We start from the raw sequence: 11,509 nt of genomic DNA, 5'->3' as shown, positions 1-11,509 counted from the left end.
CAGCAGCTGCAGCACAAGTATGTGGTTCCTGCTCTCTTAACTTCTCCATATCATTCTCTATATCAATGAACGCGAATGCTGCGGGGTACACCACACAACAAAATTTATACAAAAATGTTCTATTTACGGGTTTTTTTACTTTTTTTTATTTTGATCACAAATGACACTGCGGAGTCACACAGCTTATGTGAATGCATGTATGAAAATGAAACTGTGGTATGACCTAAAGCATCAACAATATTTGTATGAAAATTACACTGCAGTATGACCTACAGCATTACAATACTTGTATTAAAAAAATTACACTGCGGTATGACCTACAGCATCACAATACGTGTATGAAAATTATACTGCAGTATAACCTACAGCTTCACAATACATGTATTAAAATTACACTGTGGTATGACCTGCAGCGTCACAATAAATGTATGATAATTAAACTGTTGAATGACCTACAGCATGACAATACTTGTAATGAAAGTTACACTGCGGTATAACCTCAGTGTCACAATACTTGGATGCAATTGAGGTGCCACCTACAGTGTCACAATCCATGTATGATTATCACACTGCTGTGTGACCAGCAGTGTCACAGAAAAATAATAGTATAGTACACTGTAGCATAGCACAAAAAATAATAATATTTTTTTATTCTATTTTTAGCTTTTATTTTTATACACTGGAGCAGAGCCCCTGGATGGACGGACAGAGCACCCCTGAAGGAGCCAGCAGCCCCTTGATGGACCAATAGAGCACACCTGGATGGACACAGCAGCCCAGAAAAAACAGCACCCTTTTATATACAACAAAGTCCCCCTGGGCAGGGCCATCTTAACAGCTGTGTAGGCCCCTGGGCAAAGCAATGCACTGGGGCCCCTACCCATCCTCCAGAGGTATGGGGTGCTATCAGCAGCAGATTTGATGTACCACAGGCAGAAGGGGTGTTCTATCTTCTTCTCAGCATGCAGGAACTGGAGCAGTAATTTCTACTAATTACTCCTTTACTGCACAGATGGTGGGCGGGAGAACACTAAACTGTAAAAGTGGCATTGGGCTTAATGAAGGGACCCTGGTACATGACTTCCAGAGTGGTAGGGGGTGTTTAATACGCAGGGGAGGGGTGGATAGTAGAGTGGGCTTAATATTCATCATTTTCCGGTGGGAGGGCAGCTTGCTTGACTGCAGACATCTCCAGTTCGTGAAAATAAATTTCTATGCTTTCAATGGTAAAAAACACTAGAGAGTCACATCTTTCATGAGATACTGGGGATTGGAGTTCAGGAGCCAGAGCAATCCACCAATGTACTATAATATAAAACTGCATACCATGCATTTTTTTACCAGCTGCTGGAAGGCTGATATCTCTGGTTCTGAGCACAGTAGAAACAAGCTGCCAGTGTCCACCGAAAGGGGAGAGTCCAAGCTTTTGGAGTATACTCTCAGAAAAACTCTACGTCAGAAAGAACCCGAGATATCTGGCTGGGAAGAGAAATTAACAGGCTTGGATGGGGACCACTACTTTGAAGTCGTATAGCTCTGGTTCCCCAGGGCTGATTTTGAAAAAGGAGATTTATGGTAAGACTTACCATTGTTAAATCTTTTTCTGCGAGGTACACTGTGTTGCCTTATAGGTAATTGTCTGCACTTAGTATAATATTAGGGCAATGGATATTGTCTGAATCAAAATATAATTCATTATAAATAGGCGATGTTACCATAGTGGACAGTATACTGGATATATATAGTAAGGAATAGATATGAAATAAGTTTGAATGTATGAGGTAATGTTTAGCTGATTTAAGAGATTAGGTTTGTGTATGTGTTTATATAGATATACTGTATATTTGTGTTTTACAGCAAGATGGTAAAAAATAGTGTAGGGAACAGGTTTATTCTGCTCTAGTCATAAATAAGGCCAGAGAGGTTACAGTAAGATCAAGAGTCATTGTAGAGAAAAGGTATTAGGCCATAAATGATAATAGGTATGTGACAGAGCTCTGTTGGTCATTGGAATTCACAGGTGTGCTTACAGTAGATCAGAATCTACTGGTTTGTCTATTGTCCAGTGAAGGTTAAAAGCTAGGGAGTATAAATTAACTACTATGAAAAGAGATCACATCCATTGATAAAACATTGTGTAACCGACCCCAGGAAAACTTGTCAATACAACAGAACTTTGGATGAAAAGACATTCCAGATTTTACAATACTATACTTGCTTAAGGCAGTGTGGACACCACACTTTTATGACACCATGCCTCCGTGAACAGGACACGACAGCCCAGTTCAATGTTTGTTTTATTACACCTTGGAATCTGACAAACCTATAATTACCTATTCCATTGGAAACTATGAGAATATGATAGTTTGAATTGGTAAAATATGAGATAAAAGGACCAGACTTGTAGTTAGGAGTTAGAAGGAAGAGGGAGAGGGAGAAGAAGAAGGAGAAGGAAGGAAGTCAGTCAGGAGGAGAAGTCATGGAGAACATGCAGAAGGAATGATTCTTGGGATGGCAATCTTTAACTTGCAAGTATACATTTTATGTTAGCAATTGAAACTGTTTGTGAAACTTATGTCATGTTGTTTTATGTTATGTAACGAAGGAAGCATATATAATTATAATTAGTATATATATCACTACTGTGTATATCTTATTCTGTACGATTTGATCTGCCTGTAAATAAAGAATCATATAAAAAGAGCGGTAATATTCAAGCTTGAACTCTCTTTAAGGAATCTTAACTTAATAACTTCATAAGTCATATGTATAAGGACTGCATATATGTATCAGCCAATTAGTTTGTAAGCCTGACATAATATATTTGCAGATATATATGATAAATGCATATTAATTGAAATATATCCATATATTAAATACCATATATGATATATTAAATATTAATATTCATAAATATGATTCCATAAATCAATAACTGGTTTCCACAGGGAACATCATCAGGGTGTAGAGTTGGATCTTGATCTGAGGCACCAACAGGCTAAAGCTTTGACTGTTCCCAGGATGCACTGCACCACCTCCTCTATAGCCCCGCCTCCAGGCACTGGAGCTCAGTTTTGTTAACCAGTCAAAAGGAGTAGCAGGTAAGAGAGATGGTAGATGTTAGTCACATAGACCCACATTCTCACGACAGGAGAAGGGACTAGCGGCTAATGCCATACAAAGAAGCTAAGTGCGTCAGGGTGGGCGCCCTGTGGAAACCAGTGTACCTCGCAGAAAGATTTCACAATGGTAAGTCTTACAATAAATCTCCTTTTCTGCAGCGGGGTACACTTGTATTCCACAGGGAATAACAGTGGGGATGTCCTAAAGCAGTTCCTCATGGAAGGGGACGCACTGTAGCGGGCACAAGAACCCAGCGTCCAAAGGAAGCATCCTGGGAGGCGGAAGTATCAAAGGCATAGAACCTGATGAACGTGTTCACTGAGGAACATGTAGCCACCTTGCCCAATTGTTCAGCGGATGCGTCACGACGGGCCGCCCAAGAAGGTTCAACAGACCGAGTAGAATGGGCTTTGATAGCAGCAGGAGCTGGGAGTCCAGCCTGCGCATAAGCTTGTGCAATTACCATTCTAATCCATCTGGCCAAGGTCTGCTTATTCGTAGGCCAGCCACGTTTGTGAAAACCAAAAAGTTCAAAAAGAGAATCTGATCTCCTGATAGAGACAGTCATTTCTACATATATACAGAGAGCCCGTACCACATCCAAAGACCGCTCTTCGGAGGACAAACCAGGAGAGATAAAGGCCGGAACCACAATCTCTTGGTTAAGGTCGAAAGATGACACCACCTTAGGTAGATAACCAGGGCGAGTTCTAAGAACTGCCCGGTCACTGTAAAAAATCAGAAATGGTGAACGACAGGACAAAGCACCTAAGTCAGACACCCTCCTCGCAGAGGCAATAGCCAACAGAAAAAATTACCTTAAGTGTAAGGCATTAAAGGGCCACAGACTCAAGAGGTTCAAACAGAGACTCTTGAAGGACATTAAGAACAGACAGATCCCATGGAGCCACAGGTGGGACATAGGGAAGGTGAATCCATATTACACCCTGAGTGAATGTATGAACATCAGGAATAGATATAATTTTTCTCTGAAACCACACCAACAAGGCAGAAATGTGAACCTTGAGGGAGGCCAGACGAAGTCCTAAATCCAGGTCTTGTTGCAAAAAAGCCAGGAGTCTGGCAGTACTAAACTATGCATCGTAATTCTTAGCAGCACACCAGGTGAAGTAAGAATTGCAGACCCTATAATAAATCCGTGCAGAAGCCGGTTTGCGGGCCTTCAACATAGTTTGAGTAACCGCCTCAGAAAATCCTTTGGCCCTCAGGAGTGAAGCTTCAAGAGCCATGCCGTCAAAGCCAGTCTTGCCAGGTCCTGGTAAACACAAGGGCCGTGAACAAGGTGGTCTGGGCATTGAAGAAGTAGAAGAGGATGCTCGATCGAAAGACCCTGCAGGTCTGAGAACAAATGCCGTCTGGGCCACGCTGGAGCGACTAGAAGAAGTATTCCTCCTTCTTGCTTGAACTTCCGTAGTACCCTGGGCAGGAGTGACACTGGAGGGAACACGTATGGCAGCCGAAAGTTCCATGGAATTGCCAGTGCATCCACGAACGCTGTTTGAGGATCGCTTGTCCCTGCTCTGAAGACCAGAACCTTGTGATTGTGTCGAGACGCCATCAGGTCTACATATGGTAGACCCCACTTGTCCATAAGGAGTTGGAAGAACTCCGGATGAAGACTCCCCGGCGTGTACGTTCTGACGACTGAGGAATTCCACTTCCCAGTTGAGGACCCCCGGAATGAACACTGCCGATATTGCTGGCAGATGGCGTTCCGCCCATCGAAGAATTTTTGCCACTTTCATCATTGCCATGTGGCTTAGAGTGCTGCCTTGATGATTTATGTACGCCACCGTGGTGACATTGTCTGATTGTACTTGAACACGCCTGTTCTGTACGAAAGTCAGGGCCAGTGTCAATGCATTTAGCACTGCCCGCAATTCCAGAATGTTTATTGGGAGGAGAGATTCCTCCCTGGTCCACCAACCCTGGAAAGAGTGTTGCTCCAACACTGCACCCCAATACCGCAGACTGGCATCTGTCATTAGGAGGACCCAGTTGGAGATCCAGAAGGGACGACCCCTGATCAATTGGTGGTCCTGTAGCCACCAACTCAGTGACAGACGAACCTCCGGAGTCAAGGAGATAATTTGAGACCTGATCCGGTGAGGCAGGCCGTCCCACTTGGAAAGAATTAATCTCTGCAGAGGGCGGGAATTAAATTGAGCATACTCTACCATGTTGAAAGCCGACACCATAAGGCCTAGTACTTGCATCGCCGAGTGTATTGACACTCTTTGGAGAGAGAGGAAGCATCTGATTCTGTCCTGAAGTTTCAGGACCTTCTCTGGAGACAAAAACAAACGTTGGTTGTGTGGGTCCAGTAATGCCCCCAGATGCATCATGCTCTGAGCAGGGACCAGTGAGGATTTCTTCCAGTTGTTGAGCCACCCGTGGGCTTGTAGGAATTGGACCGTCAGTTCCAGATGACGGAGGAGAACCTCTGGGGAGTTTGCCAGGATCAAGAAATCGCCCAGATATGGCAGGATCCTGATACCCTGATGGCGGAGAAGGGCCATCATGACTACCATGACCTTGGTGAAGATCCAAGGAGCCGCGGTCAGTCCGAAAGGCAAGGCTTGGAACTGATAATGAAGGTTGTCAATAGCAAACTGTAGATATTGCTGATGCGACATGGCAATAGGTATGTGTAGGTAAGCATCCTGTATTATCCAGGGATACCATATAGTCTTTGGGTTCCAAAGCCAGTACAATAGAGCGAAGAGTTTCCATACAGAATTTGGACACCCTCACAAATTTGTTCAAAGATTTGAGGTTGAGTATAGGCCAGGAGGATCCATTCGGCTTCTGAACTAGAAACAGTGTCGAATACTATCCCCTTCCTCTCTGAGACAGAGGCACTGGCACGATCACTCCTGTATGCAGGAGGGATTGGACAACCAAATGGAGAGTTTGTGCTTTTAAAGAACCCGAAGGGATAACCGTTGAGCAAAACTGGCAAGGGGGACGTCTCTTGAAAGAGATTGCATACCCATGAGAGACCACTTCCTGCACACAGGCGTCCAAAGTGGTCTTTAACTATACCTGGGCAAACTGTAGAAGTTGGCCTCCCACTCTGGGGTCTCTCAGGGGGAGGCCCGCCCCATCATGCAGCAGGCTTGTCCTGTTTGGAAGCAGGCTGACGGGCGGCCCAAGAACGTTTAGGTTTGGGCTTAGAGGACTTGGAATTGCGAGTCTCGGGTACACCTGACCCTTTGCTTTACCTGGAGGTTGAAAGGAACGAAAAGTAGTATTCTTAGCCTTCGAAACCGAAGGATTAGTATTTGGAACAAACGCAGTCTTGACTGACACCAAGTCAGTCACAATCTTGTTCAGATCATCTCCAAATAGTATATCTCCCTTAAAAGGGAGTACCTCCAAGGTATTCTTAGAGTCCAGGTCCACCGACCAGGACCGTAACACCCAGTACCTGAACCCTCAGCAGAAATCATTTCCTCAAGTAAATCCGTGGTGCCAGCACTGCATGATGCAGGAAGGTCTGCGGATTTCCCGCCCTGTGTAGCAGAAATTTTTGGGAATGTAGCCTTAGGGCATATCAGTACAATATAGCCAGACAAACACAATACCTGACAAAAAAACCCTAAGATGTGTGACCGCAATTGCAGAGCACAAAAAGAGGATTCAAGTGGTATGAGGTAACTGAAACACACAGTGAAAAATACAAAACAGTATATCCTGTGGAACACTATTATGGTATATGAGACCCTGAAGCACTTAGACCCCCCAGGGCACAGAATATAGTGATAGCAATATGTGTGATACACAGAATAGAATCCACACAGCAGCTATAGGCACACACAGTCACAGGTACAATGCAGAAATTATTACATATAAAAACTAAAACTGCACTGGACTAGTAATACTACATATAGATATGTATGTATACAGATATACTGTAACAATGCACAGTAAACACTGGATGTATATCACAGAATACGTGTACTAAATATTCATATAGCAGTACACTTGTTCTTAACTAACGCTGTCTAAACAGGTGTAGTATGGTATGCCGGCGGTCGGGCTCCCGGCAACCAGCATACCGGCGCCAGGAGCCCGACCGCCGGCATACTGACAGTGTGGCGAGCACAAATGAGCCCCTTGCGGGCTCGCTGCGCTCACCACGCTGTTTTATTCTCCCTCCAGGGGGGTCGTGGACCCCCACGAGGGAGAATAAGTGTCGGTATGCCGGCTGTCAGGATCCCGGCGCCGGGATCCCGACAGCCGGCATACTGAAGACCACCCGCCTAAACGACATGTAGAATACTTAAGTGTCCTGTAAATGCACAGCGCTGATGATACAGGCCGCTTTACAGAGGAGACAGTGCCCAGGATCAGCGCAGCTCTGTGAAATGGCGCCTAAATGCTGACAGGGAGTGATGGAGAGAGAGAGATGCAGCTCCAGGGCGGGAACACCTGCAGTAGATGGCACCTGGAGCTGGGGGAGGGGCTACAGTTCAGCGCCTTATCCCCTCTGCTGGACTTCACCACCGGGTACTAAGGAGCCTATAATAAATGGATTTTAGTAAATCCGACCTGTGCTCCCTGCCCTGGTGGATATAGTGGGGTCCCTGCACGGCCACAGTGTCCACGCCAGCGGCGCGGTCTGTCTCCTGGGAACGCAATTTCAGCGGGTTCCACCTGGGGGACCCTCTTACCTCCTCCCTGAAGTGCGGCCATGCGATCCAAGAGAGCAGCAGTGGTGATGTGTGCCTGATGAATGGAGCGCCTCCACTGCAAACACCTGGCAACCACGGCGCGGGAGTATTCAGCGCCGCTGGGGGAGGTGGAGCCGCAGCACAGAATGTCAGCATGACATACACAGCATCTAGTGCCTGTGCTGTGGCCCTTGAAGTCTTCTTTCTTTTTAAAAAGCTCTTATTAGGGCTGCCTAGCGCAGCCCCACCTGTTAGCTGCCTGCACTGCACTGCAGGCACCAACTTACAAACTGAGCTCCAGTGCCTGGAGGCGGGGCTATAGAGGAGGCGGTGCAATGCATCCTGGGAAGTCAAAGCTTTAGCCTGTTGGTGCCTCGGATCAAGATCCAACTTTACACCCCGATGTTATTCCCTGTAGAATACCAGTGTACCCCGCTGCAGAAATTCTGGTACCCCTGGAAAAAGGGGACCGTCAGCTATTAGCCTAGGGCCCTTACACTCCTAGAGCCCTTGGGCAACTAGCCATTGCACCTATACGAAAAGACGGCCTTGCCCAAGGGGACGAACACAGCACCCCTTTATGTACAACAAAGCTTACCTGGGGACGGATACAGCACCCTTTATGTACAACAAAGCTTACCTGGGGACGGATACAGCACCACTCCACCTCCCAGGCAGACCAATAATATCTGGCTGCAACAGTGTCACATCTAACCTGTCTTCATTAGTGGACCACTATTTGCAACCATTAGTGAAAAACACCAAGTCTTATCTTAAGGACTCTGGTGATGTTCTAGAGATATTGAAAGACCTAGCTTGGGATAATAACTATATCCTTGTAAGTGCTGACGTATCGTCTTTATATACGATTATTCATGAAGATAAGGGAATTGAAGCAATCACCTACTTCCTAGATCAGTCAGAATATTCCAGTGATCTTAAATGGTTTATAACAGAAAGCATTAAGTTCATCCTCAATAATAACTATTTCATATTTAACGGGACCTACTATATACAGCGTGTGGGCACCGCTATGGGCACCAGGTTCGACCCCAGCTACGCGAATTTGTTTATGGCATACTGGGAGGATTTTACAGTATGGCATGACGGCGAGCTGGGGGCGGGCCTGGTGCTCTAGCGTCGGTACATTGATGACTTATTGTTCATCTGGAGTAGAGATATGGATCAATTAAACTTTTTTTGTGATTCTCTGGGGGTAAATAATTTCAACATTAGTCTTACCATTACTAAAAGTTACAATGATATAGTCTTTTTGGATCTACACATTTATATTAAAGGACTATACCGTAAACCCACAGATTCAAATAGTTATACTGAAAATACAAATCAACATCATAGAAATTGACTTGATAGCATACCCTATAGTCAGTTCTTAAGAACAAAACGTAATTATACGGAAAAAGAAATATATGACTTAGAAATTGAGGAAATTACTAAACGTTTTGAAGACAAAGGATATAATAAAAAGCTCCTTATAGAGGCTGTCAAAAAGTTGATCTTGTAGATAGGGATAGTCTGGTTGCCAAAAGTAAAGATAAGGCCATTAAGAAAAACGATAACATTCAATGGGCTTTCATATCAGAGTTTAATGCACAACACAAGGCAATAGAACAAACTTTTAAGAAACACTGGAAGGTCATCAAAAAGGATCCTATTATTGGTACGACCCTAGCTGAGAAACCGATTTTTATATATAGAAGATCTGACACACTTAAAGATAAATTGGTGCATAGTGCCATAGAACCGTCCAAAAGGAGCAGTATTCGCTCCCAGGGATTCTATAGATGTGCCATGTGTAACATGTGCAAGGTTACAAAAGGTGCAAGTAAAATTAAAGAATTTACAGTGAAGGATGTGAAGTATAAAATCAATGAATTCATAACATGTAATTCTAAAAATATAATATATGGAATAGAATGTCATTGTGGTCTGGTATACATCGGTAAAACCACCAGGTGCCTCAAAGTAAGGCTCTCTGAACATCTGTACAATATTAGAAAGGGACTAGAGTCGCATTCTTTATCCATGCATTTTAAAAAAGTTCATGGATGTAACCCTTGTGGCATCAAGTCGTTCTGGGGTATCCAGTGTATAAGTCCTACCTGGCGGGATAGGGATGTGGGTACCCGTCTAGCCAGGTCGGAGATGCGCTGCATACACAATCTAGGAACCTTGATGCCGCAGGGGTTGAATAGCGACTTTGAGCTAAAATGGTTCCTGTAAATTGTTATAAGCCTCTTCTACATTTCTCCAATGAAATCATTTGTGAATTTTTCCTTGTGTGTATATATATGAAATTTCCTTATTTTTCTCTTTACTATACTCTTATTATCCTTTTTTGATATTGTTATTTAGCAATTAATTATAAAAGAAATCATGTTTACAATATTTTAAATATGTCTCTATTGATGTCTCATTGAGAACCGCCGAGATACAGGCGGTGGAACGCAAACAGGAAGAAGATGATCGCGTGTGGAACGCATAGACGTCACTTCCGGTGAGGCACTTCTGGTTATGACGGTGAAGCCGGTGGGAGCGTCGGGAGGCGCTAATTTTGAAAGCAATGAGACAGGGTATAAATAGAGACACATACAGCATGCCCCTTATGCTTCTGAGGAAGGACATTGGTGTCCGAAAACGCGTTTAAGCAGCAGGGATTCCTTTGTGGACTTATCCAGTGGCAGTACCAGCGGTCTCCAGAGGGACTATCTTTCTATGGTTTCCGGAGCCCTAGAAGGACCTTCTTTTGACCTTAAACATCTTGTGTCAATTTGGATCGTATGGTGCTCAATGGGGAGATTGTCCAATATTGGTGATATGCCTATTTTGTTTTTATCCATGTGAGTGCATTTTGGTATTAAATACGTGTTTTAAAAAAAACAGTATTGCACTATATATCTATTTAAAGTTTTAGTTCTAAAGAAGACGACTCAAAGATTGAGGATATATGCCATGTAAGGATGATATGCAAATAATCCATTTGCTCAATTGTGAGTGGGACCAATAAAAATTCATTATTTGCTCATTCTGTCTATTGTACTGCGCCATTATTTGTTCTCCTTCTGAATTTCAGACACTGGAGGCCTAAAGATACGATCATATTTATGTAAATGGTTGTATATTTATATGCATATCCTGAATGGTAGCGCCGTGTGATATCATTTTCCAATTTATGGATACAGCACCCCTTTATGTACAACAAAGCACCCCTGGGGACGGACACAGCACGCTTTATGTACAACAAAGCACTCCTAGTGACGGACAAAGCACCCCTGAGGAAAGACACAGCAGTCCTTTATTTAAAGCAAAGCAACCTCCCTTTTGTGTGACCGTGATGTACTGCATGGACAAGCAGCATATGTTCCTCCTAAGGAAGTCATACTGCAGATATCGCTAGCACTACCGTACCGCTGTCTATGGTAACATGACTGCTTACTTTGTACTACACTCTGGGCCTAATTCACGAAGGATTGTAAATGCAAAGCTGCTTGCAGCAGTTTTGCAATGCAAATGCAGGACGACGTGCATACCACTTCCTCCCTGCATTTGTAATGTGATTACATCTCAAATGAACATCGCGGTCATCGGTCACAATGTTCATCTGCGATGGCAGGCTGATTAAGCTTAAGCTTCCTCGGCCTTGCCGTCACAGTGCAGCTTCCAACACC

Source organism: Pseudophryne corroboree, chromosome 5, assembly GCF_028390025.1.
Source record: "Pseudophryne corroboree isolate aPseCor3 chromosome 5, aPseCor3.hap2, whole genome shotgun sequence".
Taxonomy (NCBI): Eukaryota; Metazoa; Chordata; class Amphibia; order Anura; family Myobatrachidae; genus Pseudophryne; species Pseudophryne corroboree.
Note: the sequence above shows the minus strand (reverse complement) of the source record.